This window comes from Teleopsis dalmanni, chromosome 1 (assembly GCF_002237135.1).
Source record: "Teleopsis dalmanni isolate 2A chromosome 1, ASM223713v2, whole genome shotgun sequence".
Lineage (NCBI taxonomy): Eukaryota > Metazoa > Arthropoda > Insecta > Diptera > Diopsidae > Teleopsis > Teleopsis dalmanni.
In genome coordinates, this window is record NC_051846.1 from 191744480 (window position 1) to 191759997 (window position 15518).

Genomic DNA, 15518 nt, shown 5'->3' on the forward strand with positions numbered 1-15518 from the left:
TTAATATAAATAATGATATTATAATAGTTTTATATGATATAATTATATTTTATGATATTATAACATAAAGTTAAATTAAATTAAAATATTAAAACTTATAGTATAAATAAAAGTTTCATATGTAATATTCTAATAAATTAGTTAAATAAATTCATAATAATTTACAATAAGGGTAATGACACTATAGTTTTATATAATAAAATGATCTGCTTTGATTTTTTAATATATTATTAAATAAAATTAGTGTGTAATAACTTATAATATAAATAATAACACTATACCAACTTTTAAGATATAATTATATATTATAATATATAATATAATATTAAATAATATTTAAGTTTAATAACTTCTAATAAGAAGAAAAACATTAAAATAGTTTAATATGATCTAATATAATATACAAATAGTATATACATATAAATAGTTAATATAACATTAAATAGTATGAAACAAAAATTAAGAACAATAATATTAATTAATAATATTAATATATATTATTCTGGTATTTAATTGACTCATTAAATTAGGACATTATTTCTAAGGTATTTATAGAAAATTTTTCTTATCTTTTTTTTTGGTTTAAAGAACCAAAAATATAATTATAAATAAGTTTATATATGTGTATGTATAAATAAATTTATCAAACAATGTTCTTTTTTTAAGTTAAAAATACTTTATATTAATTGTAATAATAAAATTCAATAATTTTTTCAATAGAAAAAATATTTTCTTTTTCAGAACCTATTAAATAGAAGCTACGCACAGTTATTGTAAGTTATTTTAATTAATTTCATTATTAGCAGAATATATATAAAATTATAAAAATAAATGTTTATTACAACAAAATACTTCATATATATATCAAAAATAAATATATTAAAATTTATATTAATTTTATAATTTTTTCTCACAATTGTCACACAATCTTTGATTATAATTTATTGAATACTTATTAAAAAACTTTCCTAATAAAATTTATTTATAATATTATAACTTAAAACTGGTGAATAAGAACAAAGAACAGAATTTTTTATTTTAAAATCTTTAATTTTAATATTTTTACTTTAATATTTATATTTTAATATCTTTTTAAAATTATTTTCTTTAAATTTTTTTTTTTTAATAATTTTTAATATAAGTATTAATATTTTTTTTTTATTTCTTTTTAATATATTAATATTTTTATTACTTGATTTCAATATTTTTAAATTATTATATTTTATTTAATATATTTTTATTTTTATTTAAATATTTTAGGACAGAAAATGAAATAAATTTCTAAAACGAATTCTTTTCTATTGAGGCTTAATGGGAATATAATTTTCCAAAATTTTGAATTTCTTAAATTTAAAAAAAACATTATTTAATTATTTTAGTATTATTTTTGCACAGTAATTGATTTTTTTGTTTTTTGTGATAAAGGTAAATAAACTAAGTGAAATTCAATAACTTTAAATAGCTAATTTTTCAATTTGGGAAATCCTGCTCCTATAGAAGATAAAAGAATTAACAAAAAATTTTTTAGTTTCTCTAATTTATTATACATATTCTTAATAAAGCCACTTGATTAATTGTTTAAATAATGTATAATTTTTTTTAATGATTTTAAAAATAATATTTAATCGTCATATATTATAAAAAAAATTAATCAATTGGTTTATCTCATAGTATTGTAATATTTAATATAAGAAAGTTTGGAAACTTTTAAAGCAACGATTAGGTAGGATATGACAATTATATTTGACTTATGTTTTTATTGATGCATTATTACTTAGATGTTTTTTTATTAATTTATAGAATAAAATACTGAATTCTTGTTACAAAATTAGACACAATTTAGTTCGTAAATCTATAATTTAGTAGATATGTAAGAGTAACTAATTGTTTAATGTTTCTTTTTAGTTCCTAATTTTTTCTGATTTTTTTGAACTATTGTTTATGGAAACCTTCAATCAAAAAACTTTTAAAAATAAGTCAAGTTTTCATTTTTTTGGAAAACTTGCGAAATTTTAATGCTTTTTTTTGAGGATTTGAATATTTTATTCATATTAATAATATTATCATAACATCAATTAAAAACATATATCGAAATATTTCTAAATTAATTAATAGACAATTTTAACAATTTTATAACTTTTTTAATTTTAATACCCAATTGTACTAATTTAATCCCAAATTTACTTTTTATAAGCCTCATAATTAACTTTTGCTGTACTCTAATAAATCTTAAAAGTATATTTTAAACACTGCATTGACATTTTTTCTACCTTAACAACAAATAAAATTTATATTTTATTTTTATATACTAAATTCTAAATTTTAATAATTTCATCTAAAACTAATATACATAGATCATAAATGTTCTTAAAACTTTAATTAAAAAGAAATTCTATTTACTTTTTGCACAGAGTTTTTTCCACACACATACACAAAAAGCCAATTATTTAATTGACATGAAAAATCACTAAAATTAATATTTTATATGTTAAATATAAATTTTTAAATAATTCATTTAAAAATTAATGCTGGCTGCTGTTTGAAACAGTGAACGCGCCTAAAAACACGCAACGGCAAGAACACAAAATTTGAATGCACAAAATATTTTTGAAAAACAAAAACTTTCGAAATTAAATCGAAAAACGGCAACGTAAAGTAAAATCGACAACAGCAGAACGGAATACGCAATGTAAAATTTACGTAAAAATTGAATAAAAACGATGTATTGACAAATTAAAATTTCTTTTTAATTATTTTTATTAAAACGAATTTATTATTAAATTTATTTATTTTATTTAAATTTTTATTTTTATATTTTATTATAAAGGAAATTTTATTTTATTTAATTTGCAATCGAAATCCTTCAAACACTTTGTTTTATTTTTTGGTATGCACTTGTCCGGCGAATAAACGCGCGCGCAACAAAAATATATAAAAAAATTGTTTCGCCGGTGCAAGTCAAACGAACGTATGAAAGTATCTGCAAGAACTGCAGTGGCATCGCATACGAAATCTCTGCGAAAGTCCAGCGCAGAATATACAAAGCACAAATAAGCACACAAACACAAATAGCACATAAGCACATACACACACACACACAGCAAACCGTAGAAAAACGAACGCACGTAAAGCACTGTGCTTACACTGTGTGTAAGCCCAATGCATGTGATTGTAACGTAATGAAATCCCTTTGAGCGAGCAGTGTAAAGAACATAAGAAAACTGCTGTAAAGTAATAGAAATCACAGTACTGTCTGAAATGGTGTTGTTGTGTTGTGCAACGAAATGAGCGCAGCGCAACAGCAACAGCAACAGAAATATTGTAGCAGTCAACAGTGAACAACTGACAGAGTAATAAAGCTCTTAAAAAGCAAGCAAGCAAGCAACATCAGCTGAGAGCGCATGAAAGGTAGTAAGTACTATGAAAAGGCATTGCTGTGTGCGTGTGTGTGTGTGTGTGTGAAAAGGAATATGCAAAGAGTTTTGCTTTGCGTTGTGACAAAGTTTAAAGGGAAAAAGTTTACTATGCTGTCGCACATTCTGTTAAGGCAATGCGCTTTGATTTGCTGCATGAAGGAGAACGTAAATAATGCAGCGGAACTAAGAGTAAAATTTTTCTGTAGCAGTGATGTTGCATGGTGCATGTAAGTTTTTTTTTCCTTTGCTGTTTTATTTTTGCAATTTGCCATAACAGTTGCTGTTGCTGTTGCTGTTGCTGTTATTGTCATTTCTCACGCATTTCATGCTTTTAACTGCAAAATTGCATTGAATTAAGTTTTGTTTTGCCTTTGTGTGCTTGTGTGTGTGTGTGTGTGTGTTTTTGAGTGCACTTTCAATGTTATCTTATTTATGCTGTTAGAAAAGTCAAGTTGCAAGTGCGTTTAGCTTGTAATCAGCTGCTTGCAACAATTACTGCTGCTTGCGCTACTGCAGTTATTGTGTGGCAGTTACTGTTTGTTTTGTAATGTTTGTATTTGTTTTTTTTTTTGTTTTTTTGCTGCTTTTTATTTTGTTTGTTTGTTTCATGGAGAAAGTTTAAGAATAGTTAAGATTTTTTTACTTACGCACTGTTGTTGTTGTTTTTTTTTTGCGTTTTGTTATTTTGTTTTTTTTTATTATTTATTTTTGCATTTGTGCTGTTTGTGTTATTAAAATTAAATAAATATGTTTTTAACTCATAAAAAAAAAAATTTATAAAATTTTAATAAGTATAAATATATATAAAAAAACTAACTATAACTAACCTATTTTATATATTTTATATATATGTTATATGCTAATAATATATAAACTTTAAAACAGACAACCTAACAGTTATTGCCTTAAACAAACCCATAAATAAATTATTTCTTATATAGTAATTTTTTGAATTGAATAATAAATTTCTTAAATTTTAATTAATAAGAGAAATAATAATAATTTATTAAATAATAGTAATAATTTTTTTTTTCCAAAGAAAAAAACTTTTTATTAAAATTAAATACATTTTTATATCTAGATTAACAGTAGACATTAGAAATACGTAGAAATACAGTAGAAATACAGAATAACATTAATAATATATTAAGAATATTAATTTATTATTGAGTATAATAAATTTTTATAAAAAATTTTAATTTATCAAATAAAAATATTTAAATTTTTTATGTATAGTTTCCGATTTTATAGTTTCCAATAAAAATTTTGAGGTTTGCTAAATAAAAATTTTAAAAAAACTTTAAATATATTTGCACATAAATTTTAAATTTATTTAAATAAATTATTTCAATAATTAAATAAATTAAATAAAATAATCCTAATGACAATAACTTCTCAAATTATAATAAATAAATAAAATAATTAAATAAATTATTTAAATAAAAATTTTAAAATATTTTACATAAAAATTTAGTAATTTTTTAAATAAAAAAATTTATATTTTAATGTTTTTAAATTTTAATCTATAATAAATTTATTTTTAATATTTTTTGAATAATTATTTTGAAGATTTTTAAATAAAAAGGGTACAGCTCTTTAAATTAAAATTTATACAAAAGATATTTTATAGTTTTTTAAGTTTTTTTAAGTTAAAATTTTAAATTAATTTTATATTAAAATTTTAAAACTTACTTTTTAAAAGAAATTTTTTTTAAATCAAAATTGTAAAGTTTTTTAAATAAAAATTTCAAAATAATTACTTATAAATTCAATATTTTTATCTCTATCAATTCCGAAAGTTTTACGCAAACACCTATAATATTCTACTGCAAATAATGAATAAATGAGGTCTCTTCTTATTAGCGACATATTTCTTAAAACCTATAGGTCTTTATGTGTAAAACTAATAGAATCTGTACCGAGAACGAAGTCGTAATAACAGTCTTATAAGTACGCATTAACTACAAAAATGTGATTATCTATTTATCAGTTCAAATTTAAAAACTAATAAACCTTAGGAGAACCATAAGCCGTCTCAAGTTTTTCTTAGTAGCCTTGCATAATCTAATAGGCTCACAAATGTGAAGATTTACAATCCTTGTAAGAATTTGTTTTCTTCCTGAGTGAAGTGGATTCGTCTTCTTTTTGAATGAAGAGGATTATTCGAATAGCTTGAAAATTGAGACATATGAATTATATATAAATATTGATATTGCTATTATTTTTATTACATATTAAAAATAAATATTTATAAGATATTAAAAACAAATTAATTAAAAAATTAACTAAACATACTATTATAACTTATAATATTTTTATTTATTAATTATATTTTTGAAACCTTTTAAATAATATTCTCAGTAAATGTTTAAAATGAAAGTATACCTATATAATAAATAACTATATTATAATATATAATCATATAATTTTAATTTCCTTTAGTTTTTCTTAACCCCAAAAGTTTTAATTTAGATTACATTTTAATACTTTCAATATAAAATATATATACAAAATATTTATTTTAACTATTGATATAGGTAATTTTTTTATTTACTCATTTTTAATATTTTAGAATAGTTTAAAAAATTGTTTAAAAATTTTGAATTAATATTAAAATTAATTCAAACTTCGGTTAAAAGTAAAAATTTAAGAAAAAATCGAACATTAATTTAGATTTAAATTTTAAAGTTTTTGATATATAAAATAAACTTAAGAAACTTTATTTAAAAAATAAAAATTAATGTTAATGTTAATTATAAAATTTTTAATATTTTATCAATATATGTATCAGTTTTCAATAGATATATTCCTATATATATAATTACATATATATACATATATATATATATCTATATATATATATATATTTATTTAATATATGTTTATATAATATATTTAGTGATAAAGTTACCAATAAAATTAAATTTTTACTATATGAAAAATGGCTACTTTTAACAGAAGTGAATTATGGCTAAATAATTTGTAAATTAAAAATAATTATAAATAAATATAATATATAATATATAGCATATTATAATATAATTTAAAATATGCGAAATAAATGGACAATTAAACCAATATATTTTTCTAAAAGACTACTGATAATGGATATTGGCAGTATCTGAAGTAGCTATAAGGTCAGCCTAAGTATTCACTTAATTAAAAATTAAAACTTTTTTGAATTCATAAAGTTTCTCACTTTTATTCTCTTTTCTACTTCAAATGGAATTCTTACCAAAGGACAAAAATAATTTTTTAATTAATTAACAAATTTTATTAATTTTATATAACACAATTTTAAATAAATATTTTATTATAAACTGTTATGTTTAGAGTTCTTTCATTAAACTTCTTGAGTGGAAAAAATGGATGTCCAAAAATATCTCTACAACTTTTTAAGCGAACCTCTCGGGTTAAAAGTATTAGTGTCAAAAATAATAACTTTTAAGTATTAAGTCAACTCATTAATTTAAGTATATATAATCCTAAACCAACAGAAAGGGGGGCGCCTAATCGTAAATACCCTTGTAAAATGCAACGAACTTATCTATGATAAGTTATCTACGGTATAATTTACTAACATGGTGGTCTACGTGGTATCTGTCGACCTTAAACCTAACCTAACGTATTAATTTATATGTTTAGTTTATCAGTTGATATTGCAATAAACTATTAGACTAAAGTCAATTGCAACTTCTTAAGATTACCGACTTAATCTATTGCAACCTAGTGATATATTTTTGAAGGGCCTTAATGAGTAACCAAATTTATCAACTACTTAGTTTTACGTTTGGATTATTAAATGATTTGTCTATGGTGGTTTTTCGGTGGAGGTTAATTCTAACTTCTTGAGATATTCCAAACTACTCTAACATATTTCGATTTTATCGAAAGTCATAAAAAAGTATTGTCTCTATAGACGTACACTAGTGGTATTGTGACAAAAATATACTTTACAGTTGTGATGGAATGAATTCCAACTTCTTATAAACACCATCCAGACATAAGTGAGCCACGTTCTCCTTAAACATTACCACAGTAACGAAGTCTATGTTTAAGATAAGTTATGTAGTAAGATAAATTCTAACTTCTTAAGATCACTATCAAGGTATTTCCACTTTAAAGAAATGGATTGATATATACGAATTAATACTTTCTTGAAACAAATCGCCAGCCACTGATAGTTAATCCTATGCTATATACTTGCAATTGCATTACTGAGTTTAATTTTATTATATTTTATTTAATTATTGTATTATTTTATAACAAGTTTTTTAATTAATTTATTATATTAATATAAAATGGTGGAAAACTAAATGCTATTTTTTTTTTATTCAGATTTTAACTTCACTTACTTAAGAAAACTGTTAAGAAAATTGAGCTCTAGTTTGCAATTCTCCTTATAGATCACCTGACTTTCAAAAAAGTTATAGTATTATTTATGATTTTAAATTAAATGAGATTTAAAAATTATTAAAACTTGTTTTAAAATCAATTATGATTTAAAAAACTATTTTCTTAAAGGAAATTATTTGCTTAGAAGAAATAATTTTCCTAAAAGAAATTATTTTCTTGAAAGAAAATATTTTCTTCAAAGAATTTACTTTTTTAAAATAAACTATTTTCCTAATATAATCCATTTCTTAATATAAAGATTTTTAGAATAGTAGTGAATTACAACAACAAAATTTTTTATTTTTATTCAATTGAATTTTTTTTGCTGTCCAAATAAATATATTATAATAATTATAACAGTAACCACTCGATAAAATAATTCTAAATATATTTCATAATAATAACTTTAAGAAGTTAAAATTTTTTATTAAGTTAAATTATTTTAAAATTACTTAAAATGACTCAAAATTATTTACGAACACATAAGTAAAAATTCCTTAGGCCTATCCAGCTTTTCTTGAAATTGGTTTTAAAAGTTAATTTAAAATGTTACCTTCTTATACAGCAAAAATTTAAAAATATATTAACAATTCTTTTAAACACTTTTTAAAATTCATTTAAATTTTCACAAATTTCAAAAAAAAATTTTTTAATTTTTTACAAATATTTTTCAAAAGCCGTCGATTTTAGTCAAAAATTGCAGGGAAGTTTCAAACACTTTTGAAAATATTTAATTAATTTCAATTAATTTTTATATGTTGATTTTTTTTTTTATTATTTATCATTTTTATTTATTTTAGTTAAATTTTTATTTAAAAGAATTTTTGCTCAAAGACACTGTAGAATTCAAACTTCTATAGTTATTTTTATATTAATTATTTATAGTTAATTTGTTTTTTTTTTAGCGCTAACTCACAATTGTTTTGTGTTAAAAAATATAAATCATGAGATTTAAAAATTAAAAATAAATAAAAGAAATATTATTTATTTCACAATCACGTTTAAAACATAAAAAAAATTTAATACAAGATTTAAAAATTTTTATTTTATTTTTTTATAGTTAATTTCTGTTTTTCTGTGATATTTCACTTATGTTTTGTATTTAAAAATTTATTAAATGTTTCAAAAAATATTATTTTATTATAAACTTTTAACTTTAAAAACAATCACTGGAGCTCTTAGTTGAAGATCTCGATTTAAGATCTCGATTTACAAGTATGAGTCTTTAAACTATAAAAATTTGACATTTTTCAAAAAGTTTCTTTTATCATAAACTTTCAACTTTAAGAACAAACAATCTCTAGATCTCTCCAACTAAACATCTCGAGTTAAAAGAGTGAGTCTTTGAACTATAAAATTTGAGAATTTTAAAAAAAATTTTTTAATTTCACAATTGTTTCTTTTAAAAAAATTTAAAACATATAAAATTTAAAAAATTAAAATGAAATGAAAATGGCATTTATTTATTTTACAAACACATTTAAAACATAAAAAAAATTATTTTCAAAAATTGTTTAAATATTTTTTCTCCAACAACGCCGTGAGCACTTTTCGTTTTAATTTAAAAAAAAATATAATTTTTACACAAATTTTTTTAAAATTTCTTTTTTTTTTCATTACATAATTCCAATTTTATTTTGAAAGAAAAAAAAATTATCTATTTTTTTTTGTTTTTGCAAATTTATTATCAATTGATTGATAAGCTTTGCCAGCTTCCGATACCGTTTCCGTTACATGAAAATTAGGAGAAGTAAAAAAATTGCATTGCCAGTTGCCAGTTTTGCGATTTATCCGCGGCGTACGTACGTTTGCGGCTAAGTACGGAACTGTTGTGATTACAACCGAAATGTGGCACCGAGTCTACTGGCATCCAGAAATGTGCATATCGGAGGCGCAACGTTATGTCAGCAGGCAAAGCACGGCAATGTAAGGCAAGGCAAGGCAAGGCAAGGCAACAGCCAACAGCCAACAACCAACTAACCCCTCCGCTTCTGCCGCGCGCAACCGAATTAGAATAAAAATTTTAGAGCCGTCAAAGTCCTTTTGCTTTGACGACGTTACGTTTTGTAGGTGCCAGCGATGCCAGCAAATGCCGCTGTTGCGATTGCAGTTGCTGTTGGTGTTGCTGTTTTCTGTTGCTGTTGCAGTTGCTGTTGCTGCCACTGCTGTTGTTGATAATGTTGTATTGCTGATGACGAAAAGATTGACAGAGCGCAAAAAAAAAAATATAAAAGCTTAAGCAAAATATTTTGCAAAAAAAATGTAATTTTTTTTCTAATGAAATAACGACGGAAAAACAATTATTGCCGCACTTTGCACTGCTCCCTCCAATGCTTTTCAAATTTTATTCTCTCTGCTTTGTTTTTAGAAATTTTCTTTATTTTCATTTTTTTTTTTTTCAACTGTTTACAGACGTTTGTTTTTTTTTTCTTTGCACTTTTCTTTTTCCACAAAATTTTCGTTATAAATTTAAAAAAAAAAAAAAATAACCGAAATCAGAAAAATATAAAATTTTTCCGTTCTAAGCCGTACCGTATGTCGTCCGTCGTTGTTGCAGCAGTGAGTGTGTTAATTCTGTTATTCCTTCCGCTACTGCTGCTGCTAGTTTTTTAGTCTGTTCTGTTATTGTAGAGTAGAGTATGTCGCCTATATTTCTGCCGTAAAAACTGTTTGCTCTAACCTCGTACGTATCGAAACGAACGTTGAGGAGCAACCGAAACGACCGAATGTGAACTGACGAACCAAACAAAACGCAATGCTGCTGCTGCTGCTGCTACACAATGCGAATCCACTTCACTCCACGCCAACAGCCAACAACAACCAACAACAGCCACTTTACTCCACTCAAGTTGACTGACTGCGTTTTCTCCGTTTTTAGTTTTTAGTGCGCGCGTTAACTACTAACGAAAGAAAATCGCCCCCTTTGCCGCACTTTAACAGAAACTATAGTTTCCAATATACGAAATATACACATACACATCTATAAACACAAATAAAAAGCTAACATTTACCGTACGGACACACAAGACACAGAGCAGAATAGAGCCAGCAAACAGTCAGGTTTGCAATTTTCAATTTTTAATAAAACAGCAACAGCAACAACAACAACACCGCACCACGTATAACAGCAATGCAAAATACAATAATAACAACAACAACAACAACAAAAAAACTTTTAAAAAGAACCAAACCAAACTAAGTAAGTAACCAACTAAAGATATCAGCCAATATATATGCTCACATCGAAAGCATTTGCTCTGCTCACACTCTCTTAAATCTCGCGCACTAATACTGCAATCGCATATCCTCCTCCTTGGCCTCACTGTTATGTTATATTCAAAATTAAGCATACGAAAAATAGAATGCACTCTTAAGCTTTAACCGGTGGCTCATACGTATGCGTTTGTGTTTGTAGCGTTTGTATGTAGCACTCAACACATTACTCAGTTGAGTTAGTGTTTGTTTTTGTATTCCCACTTTTTTTTTGCAAATTTGCAATTTTTTGTTTTTTTTTTTATTTTTTTGCAAGCATTTACTAGGCGAGCATGACATGTACGCGCCTCTGTCGTTTAACAATATGCCATTCCCCCTTTTTTTAAGAGTTAACACATATATTAAAGAGTTTATGATTGCAATGTTGCAGATCCTCACTCTACTCTACGGGACTCTTTTGTTTACATGCTATTCTTACACATGTTTAGAAGCATAGCTTAAAATTAGTCTGGCAACATGTTGAGTTAATGTTGTTGCGTTAGCAATATGTTGATGAGTTTGTGATTTCGTGATTGGGAAAAAGTTTAAAAAGTTTTTGTTTGGTGTAAAAATAATTTTAATATTTAATTAGGATATTTATAAATAAAGTGAATGAAAGGGTTTTTTTTTGTATATAAAATAGAGATATGTACAAATATGAGCTTAGACTATCTGTTTCTATGATATATTTGTTTTTATCTAATAAAATCTAAGCTAAATATCTAATAATGCGCTATATATACATTTTTATATAGTTTTTAATCAAAGTTTTATTGATATGAAAATATGTTTATAAAATATATAAATGTACAAATATTAAAAATAATTTTTATATATATTTTATTCAAAAGCTACTCATATAAAAATATGTTATTAATATATTTCAATTAATATTAAATATGTATTATTATATATATTATTAAAAATATGAAAAACGAGCAAAAACACATATTACTAAAGTTTTATTAAAAATTTTTTATCAAGAATTTTTTTTTTAACACAAATTTCAACTTCTCTTCAATTTATTTTCAATAATTAAATAAATTTAATATGAACACAAAATCAACTGCTAAGACTAATTTCTAATAATCTCTCGATTTCACATACACACACACACGCATCACATGCATGCATGAATTTACGCAATTTCATACAAACAAAGTTACAAGCGAATTTCTTATTTGAAACAAATTCAATGTCAAGTAAAAAAAAAACAAAATTTTTTTTCTTTACAAAATTTTTTTATTTTATTTTAATCAAAGCAACATCAACGCACGAATCAAATATTGCAAAAAAAAACTCATTTCTCTTAAATTTATTTGCAAATTTTTGTTGAGAACAAAAATTCGCAATGTTGCTGGAAACAAATTTTTCTTCAGCAACACTACTGCTTATAAACATGTATATTTGCAAACTCTTTTTATTGCTCTTAGAGATTCTGCTTTATATAAAAATTTTTTCGCGAATTCTCTTTGCAAATTTTTTGCAATTTATTTATTCGTTTATTTACTCTTCGTACTTTTAGAACGCACACACACCTGTTTGGCGCCTTTTTTGTAGAATTTTTTGAAGCATTGTGTGTGTGTGTGTGTATGTTCTTACAGTTGATGGGAGCATGCAATGAACGTCAGCCAAATAAGAATCAGTTTGTGTGTCTTCTTCTTCTTCTTATGTTAATCTTATGTTAATTGGAATTAACTTAAAAGAAATTAAGTTAAAATATTATTTTTAAACATAATATTTATGTTTCGAACAAAATTTAATTTAAAATAAATTTATATAAACTTAAATAAAAGGAAAGAAAGATTTATTTAAAAGTCATTTATATTGTTGGATTTAAAATTTAACGACATAAAGAGTCTATGTTTGACAGAGTTTGAAACCCTCCATAATATATATGGATCTTTGAAAGAGAAGAGATTAGAAACGATTGGAAGCGCATTTCATGAGAGACAGATTAATAAAGACTCGAGAAGTGATCTCATTATGAAATCAAATAGTTGTTTTAAGAAACACAATCTGATTGAAAAAATTATCGGTAGAGATACCCGTAAACGTAGCCAAAGAAGACAGTCAATGGGGCATAAGTTCATTTTATATATGAGACCAAGATAATAATAATACTAACAGCAGCTGTTTATGTGAAACTACCTCAAGTGCATTTAGCGATTTTTACTATGGAAAATTCTTGTTGTACAAGATTTTTTGACCAAACACGACACCACTGTCACCGCTCAGGCGCCATATTCACCAGATCTGGATCTGTGCGACTTTTTTCTATTCCCGAAACTCAAATTGCCCCTTCGTGGTAAGCATTTTGAGTCGATTTAATCGGTAAAAGAGAATTCGCTGAAGGAACTAAAAGCCATACCTTCACGGGCGTACGAAATGTGTATGGAAGATTGGGTTAAGCGTTGGCATATGTGTATCGCTTCAGAAGGAGATAACATGAATTTGGAATAAAATTTAAATTTGTGAAATTTATTTACAAAATCCTAGTACTTTTTGAGCTGAAGGTATATAATTGTTAAAATCGAAACTTCAATATTTTCTTATAAATTGTGAAAAAGTAAAAATCTTTTTTCTTTTATGAATTAAAGAATAAATTTTATCCGGGTTTAAAAAGATTTTAATGAACCATTTTAATATGTAAGTATATATGAGAAGAAATGAGAAGCTTTCGGTGGAGAACTTTTCGAAAGATCTAAGGTCCATTAAGCTTTAACTGTGAGTATCTGATTTGATGGAACGATGGACTATAAGAGCTATTTCTTATCATCACTGTCTTATTGTATGGTGTACAATTTTACACAATCACCAAAAGTGATGATAAGGTCTCGTAGGCGTTAGTAGCAAGTTTCGTAATAGTAAAACGATTAGCTTGGTTTTTTTATTTAAAGAAGAATATAATGAGTACGTAACCTGAACCGTAATTACCAACAGTGATGAGAAGGTGGATGAAGTATTTGAGAGAACAATTCTTTGGAAGATCTATGTTGGTTCTTCAAACATATTAATTAAATGTTACTCTCAGGTGTAAAACTATGATTTTTCATGGTCTCAGATTTTTCATGGTCTCTTACAGGTTTGTAGTAATTATAGAATTAGAAGGAACGATGAGCTGTGTGAACTATACTGTGATATTGATATAGTCAAGCGTATACAAATTCACACGCTTCGCTGTTTAAGTTATTTTGTGTGAATAGACGAAACTACTGTGGCTGAGAAGGAGTTTGATTCGGTGGCGGCTGGTATAAAACGCGATGACGATATTTGAATGAACCAGATGACAATTGATATGAACTCGATACTATAAACTAGCGACAGCTAACAAGTTTGGTTAGGGAAGGGTACTAGAAGCTGCCAATGACGACTTAAATTTATAATGATCAACTAACTACTATAGATGAGTAAGTAATCACCAGCGTGAGTACAATTTTATCTGAAAGATGTAGGAATATCGGTTCTCAACCACTTATTAATTTTCAATACGAAAAAAGGGATTTTTTTTGAGAATCTTGGCGAACTGCAAGACCCCCTCTAAATAGCTTTGCCAAAGGCTATATGCAAGTAAGTAGAGCAAGTAAAACAGAACTATGGCCATCATGGCTTGCATTATCATCTTAACGAAATGGCTCTGTCTGAGAAAACAATGTGACGACTCTGGCATATGGAACCACTTATCATATTCTGTTTGACTATCAGATCTGAATATCTAAAATAGGAGTAGATTATTGGTCTTGAGTTCCTATCACTTTCAGATGGGAGAACTGATATGTAAGAAAGAAGACGTCTTCAAAAACTTATATATTGTGCTTCTATGTGAACTCCGTAGTGTCTTTTGTTCAGTTAAGATGCATAACATAAAAAAACAAGTTTCCCAGTGTTCCGCTCAGCTATAAGTCAGCAATATTCTACTAGATGTGGTTCTAAACCTTAAGTTTTTTTTAATTATACGATAACACCATGGACTTATAGACCTATGTGGATCTCTTGAGAGCGCCGGTATAGTCTAACCTAACCTATATATGAAAAAATAAAAATGTTAGATATATTTTTATATGGACACATATATATTGTATTTATTTAATACCAACTAACTTAATCGCCTTAATGAAACTGGAAATATCTAATGTTTTGATTTCATTCTGCCCGCCCGCATCTATAAACCAAAGTCTTTAATATAAAAGGAGTAAATCCAATCAAACCAAAAAAAAAACAATAAATAAATAAATAATAAAAAAAAATTTATATTATAACAAAACCGCCTCGTCAAAACGTCATATCGACGAGCCGATACTGTCACTTGGGACTCCTTCGCAGCTCCTCAAACACGCAAATATGCTCACAAAATCGCCTGAAATGCAACCCAAATGGGCCACATTATTCTCAAGCCACATTGAGAATAACAACAAATACAACAACAACAACAACAACAACAACAAGACCAAAATC